A 15,673-nucleotide genomic window follows, 5' to 3' on the forward strand; every position below is an offset into this window, starting at 1 on the left:
GGAAGCAGCTTTCCCTCTTCCGCCCGCTCTGGGTCTCCCAGCGGCTAAGACCGAACAACATCTACTGGCTGAGTTTCTTCTTCCATTTGATAGCTCAACCGAAGCTTGACGCTTATTGTGGAAATTGTCTTGATTTCCTTAGATGAGATGAGCATCCAAGGAGTTTGGAAATGTGTTTTAATTAAGATTCTGCTAAATTTTACCAGACACCTACTCGGAAAACAAAGCAACTAAATAATGAACTGTGATGAGAGCAGATGCTGTTCTAATGACAACCTGTTACCACTCGGGTGCATCTCTGGTTGCTGTACTGTGTTCCTTTACCACGTCCAGAGCGTGCCTGCACTCACCAATGCGTCAGCCGTGGGGCACTTAGGACAGTTCCTCATCCCAGACCACTATAAAAGATGCTTCTAGCATCTGCAGAATTCTCCACGGAGCTAATTCGGTCCCACCCACCAACCCCTCCTTCCCTCTATTTGACACGTGCCTGGAACCAAGCACTTCTCTAGTTTTCCTTGTGGAATTATTTTAGCCATACATCAAGTGAAGCTTACAAACTGATGAGAATCTAATGATGCGTTTATTTACAGATGTGCCTTTCATTTCCCTGTTACGTTGTGGAGGGGTAAAGACGCCTCCGCCCCTCGCACCCCCGCCAGTGTCGTGGGAATAGCCGTGCATTTGACAAAATAAAAAGTGGAGATGGCCTCCTGTTGGATTTCACAGACAGCTGTCCAAAAGGAGTTGGTACAGAACCTTTTTAAATGCACAATTCGTCTCTCAAAATAACAAACCAGAAACTTCCTTCCCAGAAGAAGCAGTAACACTGTTCTGTGGCTTTCTATGATCGCATGCTTTGTTTTTATATTCAGATTGTTGGCCTACGGTTCAGACCTCGAGCTCAGCACCAAACAGTGTGATCCACAAGATCTGTTTTCAACCTGACATGGAGGAGGGAATGTAGGATCCAATTTAGTTTTCAGGTTCAGAGCCACAACTCACACGTTCCTCTCTTATACTGTCTAAGTGTTTTCAGGAAAATCCATGAATAAATGAAAGATGAATGTGCAGGGTGGGGGACACCTTGACTGCCTTAAATCCTCTTCTAGCATACCAAAGGCCAGGAGCCTGCAGCTGCGACAGGATGGACAGCTCTCCCAGGCGCCCATGTCCTGCTGCTCCGGGACAGCGACGTCCTCGTCCTCCTGTGTGAGAGGGGGTACCAGCTGACACAATGAGCTGTGAATTCAGCTTGGCTACTAACACGTTTTTTGGGTCAAACACCACCTTCATGATTCACCTCTGCAGAAAATGGTGTGCAGGATTCTACAAATGCATAGAAGCAGTAGAAAGAAACAGAAAAAATAACCAGTTAAAACACTGAAAAAGAAGGAAATTGCAATTCAGTTGCAATTTGACTTATTGTGGTTCATGGTAGTAAGATTTTAGTGACCTATAATTAAGATATGATTCCTGCATTGTAAAATTCTAATACTTCAATGTAATTTGGGGAGGGAAGGTGAGACTCTAAATTACAGGAAGGTGTGAGATTTTGCATTTGAGAACAAGGATTCATTACGTATTTATGTATGGGTCATAGACAGCTTCAACGTGTTGCATGGAGTGTTTTCATATGGGTACAGGGATCTTCGGATAAAGACTACTTTAGAGCAAGGCTGGTCAGGAGGCCTCACATGGCATCTCTGGAGCACCTGGCCTACTTGGGACCATGTTCTGGTGGGGAAGCTGGAAGACAGGGCCGGCAGACAGACGGCGGGTGAAGGCACTGGTGGAAGGGACCTGCGGCACAGGTCTCCCCAGGCTGCGTGTCGCTGAGTTGGCGGTGTCCTTTGTGAGATCCCTGCCTGCACTGGGCATGCACAGTGCTTGGCTGGGCCAGCTACGGGGGTTGCGTGTTCTGTGGTTGCTGCCTAGAAATTATGAGGGTTTTGCTTTGTACTGTGTGTTCTGGAAGTGGATTCAACATGACGGGGAGTCTGTGCTGTCTCTCAAAGCCCTAGCCCAGTGTGGTCCAGGGCCACTTCCCCAGCCCCATCCTCTCCTCAGCTGACCACTATCCAGCCTGCCATGCCCTCTCTGTGTTTCTGCCCTATAACCTCTGCCACCCCAGGCCCTGGAACGCTCCCTCTGCTTGCAGCCCGAGGCCCCTACTCCCTGAGCACCGTGGTCCGTGGGGGTGTGCTGGCTTCAGGCTGGCAGGGCAGCCAGCGGTGAGTTGCAGGACGCCTTATCCTGCGTGGTGACTGTCCTGCCTCAGGTGCGGGGCAGTGGCGGGGGTGGGGCAGGGGGAGGGAAGCGAGTGTGGGTTTCTCACCTCCCCTGGAGAGGTGGAGAGGGGAACTGGCTGAGTTCATTTACTTCAAGTTCTTTCACTTGAAAATGGGGATGACAGCAACACATGGAGCTGTGACAGTACAATAAGGACACACACAAGACGCCTGACACCTTGCTCAGAACATGGCAAACACTCAAGACGCAAGTAATTACTGTTGGAATGTCAACTGCCACCATCCTCCTCATCTGTTGGCTGAAGAGAGTGATCAGAAAAAAGAAAAAAAGGAGAAAGAAAGCTCCTACTGCAGCAGCTTTGAATGGATCTGGGTCATGTATGTCTCTGTGAGCTAAGAAAATAATCACAATTGCTAGGCTTTCAGCAGAAAACGGATGCACACCATAGATGGAGATTCAAAGCACAGCTTCCGTAGCCTGGCAATAGGTAGGCGCTGTGGGGAACCGTAACAGTCATTTAGCTGGAGAAGGAGGGAGGCGGGACTGCTGTGGAGGGCACAGTCCCTGGACGGCGGACGGGGACTGCACACACCTGGCCAGGGGGCCATGAACTCCACTCAGTGTGCAAAGTGTGTTCAGGACCTGGAGTCTAAATAAACTGTTTCAAATCCTAGATGAGACAGACAGCTGTTGGCTTTTACTTTAGAGCCTATTTTGCCACAGCTCTGATTATGGGATGGGACGGAATCCTGGGGGAATGTGAACCCCACTCATTGTACCTTTTCTCCACAAAACCATCATGCACCCGATGAGATGCTATTTCTCCAGTTTCCAGAAGTTTCTGAGAAGTTATCAGAGTCTCTGATAAGAAGCTGCCCCTTCTGCAAGCGCTGTTCCTGGTGTGCACACAAGGGTACTAAGGCACATGCCCCTAGCACTGCCGCGGTGCTGGGGGACATGCAGAGCAGCCCCTGCAGTTCTCATTCGCCCGGCTGTGCATCAAGAGCCTGAAGTCAGCAGCCTCTTTCTCCCTCCGCTTCTTCCCCTCGGAGATCTCCTCCTGGTCCAGGGCTGCCATTCACATCAAAGGGAGCCCTGGGTGTGGAGCAGGCATCCAGGAAAGAAAGAAAAGTCAGAATTGAACTCATTATTTTAAAGATGGTTAAAATAAACAAGCTGGCAAGGTATGTCTTCTCTTTGACTACTCATTTAGAATTTTTTTTTTTTTGTCAAAGTAGGGCAGTTTGCAGGGTTTCTATCAGCTGACCCCATGCGAAGGGGATCAGGTATGCTCTCCATTTGATGAAGCTGGGAGAAGCTGAGCTGAACTGAGTCACACCGTCCCTCCCCACAAGCTCCCAAAGGGCGTTCACCTGTCACACCCCTCCCTCTCTGTAGATGCCAGCTGCAGCAGAAGAAGAGTTGCACGGAGACAGAGCCCCGAGGAAGCAAGCCAGGCTCTTGTTTCTTCACGGAAACCTGCACGCTGACATTTTACGATGCCGGGATGCTGCCGCGGTGTGAAACTGCGCTTTCAGAACCTTTCCAAAGGGAGCGGGCACGAAGGAGGACCCAGGGGTCTGGATCCCAGGAGTTGTGTCCGCAACTGGGGCCACAGAAGGACCTGGCTCCTTGGTCACCTTAAAAAGAGAGGAGGCCTTTAAATTTATGGATGCACAGCTGAACACGGCGCTTTTATGGGGACCTCTTTGGGCCTGATTAATTGGTAATTGGGGCGAGAGCTATGCACTTGAGTGACTCTTGTTGCCTTGATTGTAAATCGCAATCTGGTGCTCGCTCTCAGCAGGTCACATTGCTGTTTTTGCTGTACCCCAGTGACACAAGTGATTAAATCTGTGTAAACAGTATCATTATGAAAATATTTTTGTTATAGGCACGAGGAATTAACACATTTTTATTTTGGATGGAAATTAAAATTATTTGTGGGAGCTTGGTATGTTTTCATCAATTGTCAGTCATCCCAATAGAGCTTGTAGTGAAGGAACTATTTTAATTTTCACAAAGGAAAAAAAAAAGGCTCTCAGATGGAGGGCTTTTAAAACTGAGAATTATGATAATTATGTCATTCATAATACTGAGTGCTACATTACAGGCAAGTATTATGTCACTTAATAGTTAGCTCAACAAGTAAACAGAAATATGGAAATCAGCCCACATATCCCCCTACGACGGGGCACCTTTGAATGAGAAGACGTTTAATAGATCATGAGTGCGTGTGCATGTGCGCGTGCACGCGCACACACACAGGTATATGTGTGTGTGTACTGGATACCAAATGCCTCTCGTTTCATTGTATTCTATGCATTTCCTGAGTTAACTTTGCAGAACTTTAAATGTATTGGCTGCCTCTGGGCAGCAGTGATTATTGCTAGTGGGTGGCCATGGATCACAATGACACAGGACTTCTGGTCCGAGGGCTGAGGTGGGGGCTTCGGGCTCGCAGGGATGGGTGTGGCTATTAGGTCCCCTCAAGCGGGTCTTGCAGTATGGTTTATGCTCGATTCTGAAGGAGACAACTTTGAATTTTACACTGTCTGCTGTCTGAGCACCAGTCCCTTTGCAACTTTTGAAGAATAGGAAGGTTCAGCAAATGCGTGATGTAAACCATGTAAATCACAAAGCTCCTGTTCTTTTTATGAACGGCCACTACAGCGATCCAAGGCAGGTATTGGTTGTATTTGGTACTCTCCAGCGAGCCTGCTTTCACCTCGGTGAGCTCAGGCAGCCAGGTCAGCCCACTCTAACGGGGCCCTTCTGCCTGTTTCATTCCTCAGCGTACTTACTGGGAAAGCCTTAGACGAACTCCAGCCCAGGGTGCCCACTAAGTTACTGAGACCCTCAGTTCCTGTTCATCTACTGGCTGCCTGCTCAAGTTAGATAAAAGAAAAGAGACAGGGCTGGGGATTTAGCTCAGTGGCATAAGCGCCTGCCTTGCAAGCAGGCAGTCATGAGTTTGATCCCCGGTACCGATAAAAAGGAAAAAGACAAAAAAAAGAAAAGAGACTTCTTTCTTTTGGTGAACTGGCAAAAATCATTATTGCATATCAAGGTGAAAAGAAGAGCTAACAAATTAGCAAATTTGCCACCTTGCAGACTGAAACAAAGAACTGGCTGCATAGGTCTCAGACGGCTGTCTTTGCAATGCATAGGCCCAAACACAAAGCACAAAACCGCCTTTGAAGAGAGGAGGAGGCATTTGCTACGCCCTGTAATGCCCTGCAGATGTTCCGAGTGCTGCTGGCGGTGGGGAGAGAGGGACAGGAGGCCCAGGCTGCACCCTAAAGGGCTGAATGTGGGAACTGGGCGCTGTCACAGGGACTGAGTCCTTGCCTAGGAGTAAGCTTGCTCAGGACCCAGTGAGCTCCAGGCGTGGGTCAGGCCGCAGACCCACAGCTTTTACAGGTGACTGTACCAGTGTCACTGTTTCCGGTGTGCCAGCCCCACCTCTCCCTCGCTGCATACTGAGCATCACCTGGTTATGCCAGGCGGGCTTCTCATCATCAGGCAGTGTGTTAGCTGCTTTTCCAGGCACCAAAGGCCAACCATATTTCCAATGATCAAACAGCAGAGAGGGGGGCAGGAAGGAAAGTATCATTTACGTTTTAACAAAAATTATTTGCCCGTCTAGTGTAAAGCAAAAAGCCAAACCCTAGAAAGAAAAACTCAGGGGAAAAGAGTATAAAATGAGTTGCTCAGAGAGGAATGAAGACGGGGGAATGTATGGATAGTTTATTCCTGAATATAAACAAATTCAGGGTGATTACATTTTCTTGTCAAGAATTTGTTTTCATAGTGCAACATTTTATCTTGTGTGTACTGTAACTTAAGTAATTTCAGTGAAATTTAACTCGTTAAACTCTTTTGGAAAGAAAATTATATCAAGTGCAGAAAATAACTTTTGAGAAGCAAGATAATTAAGCTTCACTGGCTCATTAATAAAACCAAAAGCAGTCTTCTTTGGAAACATAAATAAAATCATCATTCTGACCCAGTGAATATTTGCGAAGTAGTTTTTAGAACACAATATATGGTGGGGTCAGGACACAGGAAAACACACAGACAGCAGGCAGCTAAATGCTCAATCAGAGCCGGGGCACTTACGGATCTTCTGCAGAAAAATAGCCATGGTCAGAGCAAAAGAAAAAGCTGTTTATTATATCCCTGCTTGAAAGTATTTTCTACCGTAGGGTAAGGCATACCATACAAACATGGGAAAAACAGTGAGGTATCAATCAGTGTCCAGAACCCTCCTGGTCCCACAGTGCCAGCTCTTGATTTTCTACCTGCCCGCTGTGGGTGGGCGGTGGACACACTGTGAGAAGCCCGACACTTCGGCCAGCTCTGCAGTAGCCAGCGCTATTTCTCTACGGATGTGTGAGCTCTCTGACAGCGCCATATAATCCTCCATGCATTCTTGTTTCCCCAAAGACAATTTATCATTCAGAAATCGGTTATTCCAGTGAAAGGTTATTAATGTAAGATCTTAGAAAGCTAAATCTACAAATATGCTGCACCCCTACACATAACCAACTTGAGGCACTCAGAAGTTAAGTTCCGCCTGGGACGGAGGCTGGAGTGGACCGAGCAGGAAGACGCCCGGTGCTCAGGTCTGCGCGGCGCTCGTGTGTCTCTCATTGTTTGAATCCACTGTCCCTGGACACAGGAAAATTCAGCAGGCAGCTCACCATCCAGGACCCAACAAACACCAAGAAAGCGTGGGCTCCTGTGAACCCGGCCGCTGTCTGGCACCTGTGCAAACTCGCACCTGGGGCAGAACTGGAGGGGAGGACAGAGGAGTTCAGGACTGAGAATCAGGAGGAGGGCGAGGAAGCAGGGTCCAGTGGGCGTAGCTATGAAAAGTGACCTAAGGGCCTGCTGTGGCAGAGTGTTTTCTCCTCTGAATGTGTGTATGTGTGCTCGTGTGTGTCCTTGGCTGCAATTTTGCACTATGTTTTGCAAGGTTGGTTTCAAATATGTAAAGAATGTATAAAATCTCTGAGCTCTTTCTTATGATGGAAGATGAATCTACAACGATCTCAAAGTAAGAAGTTTAAGAAAAAAAACCTCAGTGTTTTTGTAGAAAACCCTGGAGATATGAATATTGACAGATCTACATGTATGTGTACAGATGGCTTGCTTAAAATTTTTTAGGACTATACATTTTTACTTCAGCTATACTAACTGATATGAGATTTTTATGTTGCATATATTCAAGTTGCAAATTCCTTTAGTTTTAAGAATCATTTACGGATCATTTTCCAAAACGCGATATGAGGCCAGTTGTTTCCGGAAGAGTGGAAGTGTGTGGGGACTCCTGCACGGGGCGGGGCACGCGTGTTCTGATGGCCTGGCCCACCTGGGCGCGGCGTGGACGTGGAAATCCCGCCTCGCCGCTCGGCTTCAGCCTGCGCTTCCTAAATGAGAACAGTACCCGTGCGACACGGCGGCAGCGTAAGCATTGGACACATTAACCCGTGTAAAGCGCCTCGCAGAGCCCATGCACAGTGAGAACAAGGTGACTGCGTCTCCAGGCATCAGTCCTGGGGACTGGCATCCCCCTGGCACAGGGAGCCCTGACTCCCTGCACTCCACAGCTCAGGGGCTGAGTGCCCTGCCCAGAGTTCAAAAAGTCTGGAAAGGCTCAGCCTTAGTCACTCTCCTGCAGCTTTAAAGTGAGACCATCTACTCTTTTATTTGGTTATTACAAACTCATTTTACTAGTCACGTAAATATCTGATTTTCTTACTTAGACAACAGTAATTTAGAAACAACATTAGGAGTATTTTCTTGAGACAGGGTCTCGGTTTGTAGGGTAGGCTGACCTTAAACTCACTGTGTAGCCCAGGCTGGCCTCAAACTCCTGGCAGTCCTCCTGCCTCAGCCTCCCCAGTGCTGGGATTACGGGCATATGCCACCAAGCCTGGCTACAAATCATAATTTTTTAAAAAGAAAGTGGGTTTTCCTTCTCAAGTATCCTATTTCTTGTCCATAGTAGGTCTGGAAAGATACCCTTTGGTAATTTGATCATTTGGTTCTTCATCCTGGAAAAACCCACGGAGGGAAGAGATATATTTAAAAAAAGAGAAACCAGCCCAAGTTCATTGTCAGAGCTTCAAAAAAGTTGAGGTTTTGGCTTCAGTCCAATAAAAGGTGAAGATCCAGGTCAAATCTTATTTTATATAAAATGACAGCTTTCGCTTGCGACATCCAGTAGTTATAGTTGTGGCATGTGCTTCCGTTAGCAGGTTTTGGGTAAAATGCTGAAATTAATCTTTTGAATGAAATTAATCTTTTGGTGGCTTTACCACAGCTACCAAAATAGAAACACCCTAAAGTACCCCACCCTTTGTTAAGTTGACTTTTAGACCAGGTAAAGGCTTTTGCTGCTGCATTGTCTACGAGGGAGCAGGCTGGGCTGAGCGCAGGGAGAGGGAGAAGTCATTGCCGAGCTGGAAAACGGGGCTCATTCACCAAAGCTGAGACGTGAAGCGCGACTCCTGAGAGCACAGCTTCGGGCCGGACTTCAGGCTTCCGGCTTCGCTGCTGGGGGACATGTGACCTTGTTCTCCTTTCCTCATCAGGGAGAAAGAGACTGTGATAATAATAATAAATGCAGCCCCTTCTCGCGGTGGCTTTGGTAGGTAAACAATGCCCATATGCAAAGCACCTGGACGACCGCACAGCCCACAGGCAGAGCTTGGTAACTGGTAGCTTTGTTTACTAATTGGTCACCCAGCGCCACCTCTGTGCTAAGTTTTGTCTGCAGACATCTATGCACCGTCAAATAAATACAAGTTCCCAAATACTCACAATTTGTCAGGCTGGTTGGCCCAGGAAAATATATGCAGAGAAACTGAAGGCCAATGAGAAAGCAGCAGAAGAGATGTTCACAGTGAATCAGGGAAGCACTGGACTTCAAAAGACAAAGCAGCTAACTAGGAACATTTCTTAAATACGGATACCTGTTTCTCACGCCGGGCATTTGGGGCTAGAAGATGGGCATTGTGTGTTGACTGGTGCCAGGGTTTGCAGCTTTCCTGACGTTTTCCCAATAGCTGCCAACCATCACATCCTCCTTTAAGTCAGGGAAAATTTGAAAACACAGCGGTGCATCTCTTTTGCAAAGTTAAGGTTTCCCCAAAACCACATTCTCTAGAAGATTCTATCAAGTGCTTTGAGTATCCACAGCATCCTGCATACTATACATATTTGTCTGAGTCACCCGGGCGCACGTGGCTGAATGGTATCCAGGAAAAGTGGGTCCTGGGTGTCTCTCAGGCCTGCTAGGTTGAGCCCAACCTGTTTATAGCCATTGCTTTGAGGCGGGCTTCTATGTATTCGGACTGAAGAAATCTGGTCCTTCTAGCAATATGGGGAAATCGCCATCAAGAAGGTGACAATGGCACCCATGGCGCCTGGGAACAGCAGGAGAGCAGGTGGTGGGTGAGGGCGGAGGAGGGAAGAGGGTTTTAACCCAGAAGTTAATAGCAGGTCAGTGGGAGCACAAGCAACACCAGACAGGGAAAGGAAAACGGGCTGAGGAAGCCAGGGAGGGAGAGCGGTGTCCAGAGAGGACAGAGGACAGAGTCCGGACAGAGCCGGAGACGGTGGCCAGCTGAGAGCACCCCGTCAGTCCGCGCTGTGCCCAGAACACTGACAGCTGATGAGCTGCAAGACTTTGGGATTCCCAACAAACCAAAAAACACAGCTTCTTTTCAAGTATGCACAGAATATTTGCAGAAATGGAAAACCTCAGTGAATCCCACCAGGACACACCGTCTATCTAGAATGCAATAAAACTAGAAATTAGTAACAGATGTATAAAAACACTCTGACTTGAGTATTAAAATATTCCACATACATTAAATCTAAAGGTACACACACATACTTATGGATGGCTATGCACAAATATATATGTATTTTATTATTCCTGGGCAAAAAATACATCAGAGCTATGTAGAAAAAAACTTAGAATACTGTAGGTCAAAGTAGTTAAGAGATAACCAAATATTAATCTTTGAAGAAGACAGTTACCTTCCTGGCTTCCTTAGGAAAGAAACAAAAGGTAAAAGAAGCAAAATGAACTGGGCCTCTCTGGAGCAGCTGGAAATCAGGAGCCAGGCAACGGGCAAAGCCGGGAAGGGAAAGCCAGGATACCCCAGGTGCAGTTCAGAGGTCCCGTTCAAATAGAGAAGCGATGAAGTCGACTTTCAGAGGACACCGGGAAAGTTTGATAAATTTTAACACAATACACTCAGCCAGTATGAGCACACAGATGAGCAGTTGTGTCAGGACTGTCGTGAAACCCGAACACGTTAGTAACCGTAGGATACCAACAAAATCACCAAGGCTGAGTCCACAGCCAGCCGGGGCCACAGTGCATTCAAGGGCAGGCCGGACTGCACAGCCAGCCCCTGTCTCAAAAAGACAAAAAATATACATATATATACACACACACACACACACATGCACACACACACATACATACATGAAGGAGTTGTTACTCTTTTGAAAGTTGCTAGACTTACAGCTTCTTGGAGTACCTTTTAAAATCTTCAAGAAACAAAAACACTTATATTATTTAGCAGCTTTCATAGAATGAAACAAAGCAGAAATGCTCCCAATTCTAAGTTTAAAAATCTTCATCTGGGAAATGCTATTTTCAGGAAAAAAATCAATCCATGTTTTAAGAAAAAAGAGAAAAATAAGAAAACTACAAATTAGACACAAATATAAGAACCTTCAGCACACGATTAGTGGTAGAATTAAGCCACGCAGTCACAGATATCACCGTTCCTTATAGTGAATGTCTTACAGTAAGTGACCACACTGCTCACATGAAAATCTAGAGAGCAGCCCAGGGCTTTCCTTGCCTTCTGTCGGTACTGTGTGACCATACTGAAGAAAACCATACTGCAGGAAATACTGTTAGCACACTGAAAACCTCAGTGTACCTTCTCAAGCGGTAAGCGTGGCAGTGTGTTTGTGGCACAGATGAGCGACACCTGAAGTCCCCCACCGCCAGCAAAGGACAAGCACAGCTGCTGTCCTTCCCGTGCTGCGGTGCCGGGAAAGGACTGGCCACAGATGAACTGAAGCCGTAAGCATCAGCATGAATATAGGAATGGAAAAATGAAATTATTTGATGATCCAATAGAACTGTCAAGAGCATCAACATTTAGAAAAGTATTAAGGGGTAGCGTTAACAGTACAGCAAAACCCATTCAATGTCTGGTAACCAACTTATTAAGAAGGGCCTAATTTCCTTACAGGATTTTCAAAGGGACACAGTTAAGTGGAAGACACCTTTGCAAGTAGCTGTAAAATGCTGAGATTATAGATGCATAAAATCCTTCAGACTTGATCACAAATTGTTTTGCCCCTGATGAAAACTTACATAAAACTGATTCAAGCCCTGGAGGAAGAGAGGTCTGCCTGGAGGCGGAGCCCTCTGCAGGGTGTGGGCCAGGCCCGATCGCCTTGCCTGAGCGCAGACACCCTCGCCCGGGCTCCAGCTCTGCCCAGGCTCTGTCACTGTGCCCACCGGAGGGGCTTCTGCGTAACACAGGTGCCACCGGGTCGGTGCACAGGTGAATAAACGCTTTCAAAACTACCAAAGTGTAACAGGAAGAGCTGTCCGATGGCATCACGATAAATGGCAAACCTGTGGCTCCAAACGAAAAATATAGGAACAGAGACAGACTTTTTGAAACATTTTTAAAAAATGTTACAGTACTGTTGACATCATTGTGGTAAATTGGATTATTTAGTAAAAAGTGCTTGAAAATGTCTCTAAATTAAAAAGCAAAATAAAGTGAAATCATCACATGTCACGACCAAATGGATTCCATAGAATTTAATTTTATAAATGTGATAATAGATTGAAACTTTTGAGTACTGTGAAAAAAAACACAGGGATACAAATATTCTCTTTACAGTGGAGTTTTACCTTTTGTGAACACTGCCAGGAAAGACTGGTGTACGTAACTCCAGAGCCCGCTGGTCCATTAACTTTCTTAGGAGAACTTTCTGGAAGAGGGATTCCTCGTTTTCAGGAGTCTCGGCTAAGGATCGGCCCCCTAGAGCTCACACACTCCTTTTGTCGGGCGAGAGCCCACCTTTTCTCCTTTTCTCCTGGGGCTCACGTGTCCCTGGTTTCAGACAGCCGAGGTGCTGAGAGTTCCCTAAATCTAATGCTTAATAAAAAGCTTTTAGTGTCACTGAGCCTTCCCTACAGGTGAATGACCAACAAGCTAGGATTGGCTTAATGAGTGAAGGGAGATCTATACGGTGAAATATTAGATACTTATCAAACATGCTATCCCTCTGTCTTCTGTGATATGAAATATTATTTACAATATAGTGAATTATGTGATTCAATTCTAAATATAAATGAAAATATGTATAAGAATAAATTAGCATGTTAAAAGTACAAGCATATACATAGCAAAGACAGTTATAAAGGCTCCCTGCTAGACAGTTTGAGTGATTTTAATATTAATTGCTTTATTTTGATTATTTCTATTTTCAAAATTGCTTTAACTGATTTCATGTCACTTGTCTAGTGTAAAATTTCTCTCACAAAGTAAAAGGAATGTGTAATCTCCCCCAATATTTTCATTTATTCTTTGAACCAAATTCTTTGTCATTAATACCTTACAGCTTTATCCTGTTATATAACAAGTATCCAATAAATACATATTAAATACTTCACACTGAACTATATCTGTATTGGGATCCATTATTGATAAGCCACGTGTATTCTATTTTTTAAACAATTTGATATAGTTTCTATGAAAATCTCAGTCGGACATGGTGACACATGCCAGCAATCCCAGCACTCAGGAGGCTGAGGCAGGAGGATCACCATTTGAGGCCAGTCTGGGCTACATTAGGGAGTTAAGAAAAAAGAAAGAAAAAAGAAAGTATAAAAATACAAAATAAAATAAGTTAAAAATAAAGGGCAGGGGTTTAGCTTAGTGGCTCAAGCGCTTTCCTGGTAAGCATAAGGTCATGAGTTCGATCCCTGGTACCAAAAAAACCATAAAACAAAATTAAAGATAAAATAAAATCTCATGCACCCCTTAATACCCGACGGAGCACACATGGTGGACTCCTCAGGGGCGCAGTGGGGGCGTGAGCAGCGTCTCCTCCCCAGGGGCTTTGTGCCAGTTCTGGGTGAGGAGGTCCTTCGGCCCCATCGCTGTCATAATGGAAATTCAGGGTGGGAAATTGGGACGGAATTCCAGGGGTTTTATCAGCTCTCTATGGATTACACTATAGGTGGCCCCAGGCTTAACAGTGAGCGCCTTAGGGATCCCAGACAACACAGTCACTGTGGAAAATGGAACCAGCATCCAGGTGCTCCCCAGCAGGAGCTTTTCAGGTCAGGGACAGGAAGACAGCGTCAACAGTATGTCCCCTAGATGTCACTAAATAACCCCACGGGTAATCAGGGCAACCAAATGTCTCCCGTGGGGATGGGACTTTCACTGAATCGCATGCAATTAAAGCCAAAAATTAAAGCTGTTCCAGTAGAAACTCAGCTTTCCCGGCTCTGCTGCTTCTCGAGTAGTTTCCCAAGCAAAGGTGGAGGAAGCCGCCAGCTGTGGCCTGCAGTTGTGGCACCGCCCAGCCTCTGGGTGTCCTGCAGTAGGCCGAGGCAGGGCAGTTTCCAGTGCGGCCATCCCATCAGGACAGCTGGCTCTTGTCTGAGAACTGAAGGTCCCAACTCCGCCTCGGAGACGCTTTTCTCCGCGGGGTTTTTTAATGTGGTCAGGGACCAGATGGAGGCCCGGATGGCAGAGCCCAGCCTGCAGCAGCCGGGGACACACATCAGCGCGTCTGTGCGGATGGCAGGGCCGCGTGGACGCCAGCTCCGCTGTGCACGTGCGCTCTCCGGCAGTCCTCGCGCCCCTCCAACATCATCTTCTCTATTTCTCAGACTGGAACTTAAGACGGTGCTGGAACCGCTGCCTCTGCCAGGGCTGGCAGCGCCCCGCGGGACCCAGGTTGTCTGGCGACAGCTCGGGCCCGCGCCGCCCGCCTCTCCCCGCCAGTCTCCAATCGCCTGCCACCACCTTTGTTCCAGTGCGCGTCACCTCTTGCCAGCGCTCTGAGCCAGAGACACCCTTCATAGGTGTACTGCCAAAATTTGAAATGCAAATCAGTTTCACAAACATTATTTTTAGTCAGAAGATATTTTTTTATTTTTGGGTCCAGAGAATGTTCTTTCAAATTTATGAGAGTTTCACATTTAAAAAATGTCATGGTTTTTATGTTTTTGTTTAACTCTAGGAGAAAGGGCAGAGAGAAGGGAATTAGCATCCCTAGAGGCCCTGCGAGGTCCGGGCTCTCCTGCTTCTGTTCAGGGGTCCGAGGGCGACCCCAGGTTGGCTTCTGGGGGACGTGGGCTGCGGTGGCTCCTGGGCCGCCTTCGTGCGTGGATGCACGCGGGAGCCTTGGCGATGGGGGCTGCGTGCTCAGGGAAGACGCAGCTGCCTGGTGTCCCCAGGTTTCCGAGATTGAGACATGAAACTCTGGGCTCTTCAAGCTTCAACCAACTGATGGCTACACTGACCAGCTGACTTTTCCCTTCTGAATGTCAAGCACGGTGACTCCACACAATCACTAGAACAGTGGGAAAACGTGCTTTCCCTCAAAGGTCAAAACTTGATAGTCTTTTTTTTCCTGGAAAAAATTGTGGTTTTCTTTGCCCGCATTTTGTTGAGCGTGGGTTTTCTGTCTGTGGCCCGCCACGCCCTTCCTCCGAGCGGTGCCCCGTCTGCCGAGGTCTGAGGTTGCCTCTGGGAAGTTCTTAAATAATCTTTGGGGTTTAGAATGCACAGAACAATTCAGAGTCAACAATTCCACCCTCCAGCCGCATCTCGCTTTGGAAGTGGTGACTCTGCTGGCCGTAAATAGCTGCTTATCTTTTCTCGCCATGGCCTCTTCCTCTAAAATTGCCAGTTTGGGGCGACCAAATTTGAGGCTAGGCGAAGGGTGTGCAGTCAACACAGATGGCCGTGGAGGGCTTTGGAGCGCCCGGTCACTGGGTCACTGATCCGCACGCCGTGGAGGTCGGACCCAAGCTGGTGCTCGCTCTGGGAAGTGTCTGTCTTTCGGTCCTCTGTCCTCTATCTGTTACCTGTCATCTGACTGTTAGCTGTCATCTGTATTATCTATCCTCTATACCAGCTATCAGCATCTGTTTCTACCTATCATCCATCGATCCATCCATTCATCCCACAATTATACTTATATTTTGTTTTATTTTCATTGGTTTCCACTGCATAAGACTCATGCATTAAAAAGGTGCTCTTCCTCCCCCCACACTCAGGCTTACTAGGAGGAAGCCCGGGGAGAGAGTCTGTGTCTGAAGACCGCTGCCCTCTGCTAC

At 47.0% G+C, this 15,673-nt stretch overlaps 1 long non-coding RNA gene across 1 annotated transcript in view; it reads right to left on the reverse strand.

Moving 5' to 3' along the window:
• Positions 1 to 584: 584 nt before the first annotated feature.
• The window catches only part of LOC134478357 (uncharacterized), a 136,433-nt gene continuing 121,344 nt past the window's right edge, over positions 585 to 15,673 (reverse strand). Inside the window, exons 3-5 of the long non-coding RNA XR_010050970.1 lie at positions 3,627 to 3,893; positions 3,033 to 3,348; positions 585 to 1,329 (exon numbers count right to left, since the gene is read on the reverse strand). This is a non-coding gene — a long non-coding RNA (uncharacterized LOC134478357). The remainder of the gene's footprint in view (positions 1,330 to 3,032; positions 3,349 to 3,626; positions 3,894 to 15,673) is intronic.

This window comes from Cavia porcellus, unplaced genomic scaffold (genome assembly GCF_034190915.1).
Source record: "Cavia porcellus strain 051 isolate PalLab524CR breed Dunkin Hartley unplaced genomic scaffold, mCavPor4.1 scaffold_12, whole genome shotgun sequence".
Lineage (NCBI taxonomy): Eukaryota > Metazoa > Chordata > Mammalia > Rodentia > Caviidae > Cavia > Cavia porcellus.